This window comes from Portunus trituberculatus, chromosome 11 (assembly GCF_017591435.1).
Source record: "Portunus trituberculatus isolate SZX2019 chromosome 11, ASM1759143v1, whole genome shotgun sequence".
NCBI classification, from domain to species: domain Eukaryota; kingdom Metazoa; phylum Arthropoda; class Malacostraca; order Decapoda; family Portunidae; genus Portunus; species Portunus trituberculatus.
This window is the reverse complement of record NC_059265.1, coordinates 1,207,263-1,208,809: the sequence shown is the minus strand read 5'-3', so window position 1 is coordinate 1,208,809 and position 1,547 is coordinate 1,207,263.

Sequence of the window (1,547 nt, the reverse complement as noted above, 5' to 3'; positions counted from 1 at the left end):
CATAACATACATAAATAATAGGATAACAAAGGGCCACCAGGGCCCATCTAGGTTATCCTGTATCAGTCGCACAGCGACCTCGTCATCAGTACTTAAAGATACACTTACAAGTACACAATACATTATATACTAATTTTAAATATTTAGCCCATTAACAGGGCTAAGTCCTGCAGCGAATTCCTCTACAATCTGTGATCCCCATACATGGGGATCATGTCTTGTTTAACTATAGTCAATTTCTTATAAAAACTATCATGCAGTGCTATACATAATTATAAATCTAATAAATTGAAGTGCTTATCTAATCTGTTTTTCAACATTGTCAAAGTAGTGCTATTTACAACCGTCTCTGGCAATGCATTCCAGAAGTGTACCACCCTATGACTAAAGAAATATTTTCTTCTATCTAACCTGCAGCCTTGCTTTCTAATCTTCCTGCCATGATTTCTAGTCCTATTTCCCTCCTCTAAGGTAAAGAAAGATCTCACATCTATGTAGTTTGTATCTGAGAACATTTGAAATAACTCTATCATATCCCCTCTTATACATCTCCTCTCAAATGAAAACATGTTTAATTCCTTTAATCTATCTCTATACTCCAGGCGCTTTAATGCTGGTATCATCCTAGTTGCTCTTCTCTGAACTGCTTCTAACATGTTGATATCCTGCCTATAGTGGAGTGACCAGGCCTGTATGCAATACTCTAAATGGGGCCTAACATAGGAATTCTATAAGCTACGCACCACTTCCTTACTTTTATAACTAACATTTGTATTTATAAAAGCCAGGATCCTATTTGCCCTATTTCTTGCTTCTAAACATTGGTTTGAAAATTTCATAGTCCTGTCTATCACTACTCCTAAATCCTTTCCCTCCTCTACTGCCTCTAGCCAACATCCCTCCATCTCATAGTTAAAGTTTGTGTTGTCTTTACCTAAATGCATAAGCTGACACTTTTTAGAATGAAACTCCATCTGCCACCTGTCTGCCCATGCTATGAGCCTGTCCAGGTCTCGTTGTATTCTGTAATTGTCCTTTTCACCTTGTACTGCACATGCACATATATGCGGTGGTGATTCCTGCCCTCCTACGCCTTGTTGCGTCCCCATATTGCCTCCATAGATACCTTATGCACCCATACACCTTCCATTGTTAACCCCATCTCTAAAGAAGCGATGCCTCCAACCAGAAATGCAAAGGTGTTCTTGAATTAAAGCTTGAGGTTGGCTAATGTTGGCATGAGCAAAATGGCGAAACCTACAGAGCTTCACCACCTTGCCCTTTCTGCACGAAACAATTTTTTTGTGGTAGATTTTGGCTTGCTTTGAATTAAAATACCACTTGTTTTTGGCGCAAATCAAGCCATTTTTTTTACATCCCCGAAACATCATATGATTTGCATCAACAAACAAGTGGTAAATGAATTAAAAACAAGGCGAAATTTAACACAAAAAATGAGTTTGGTCCAGAAAAGAAGGTAACCTAACTAAACCTAAGGTAAGGTAACCCAACCCAACTTAACCTAACCCAACCCAACGCAACCTAAT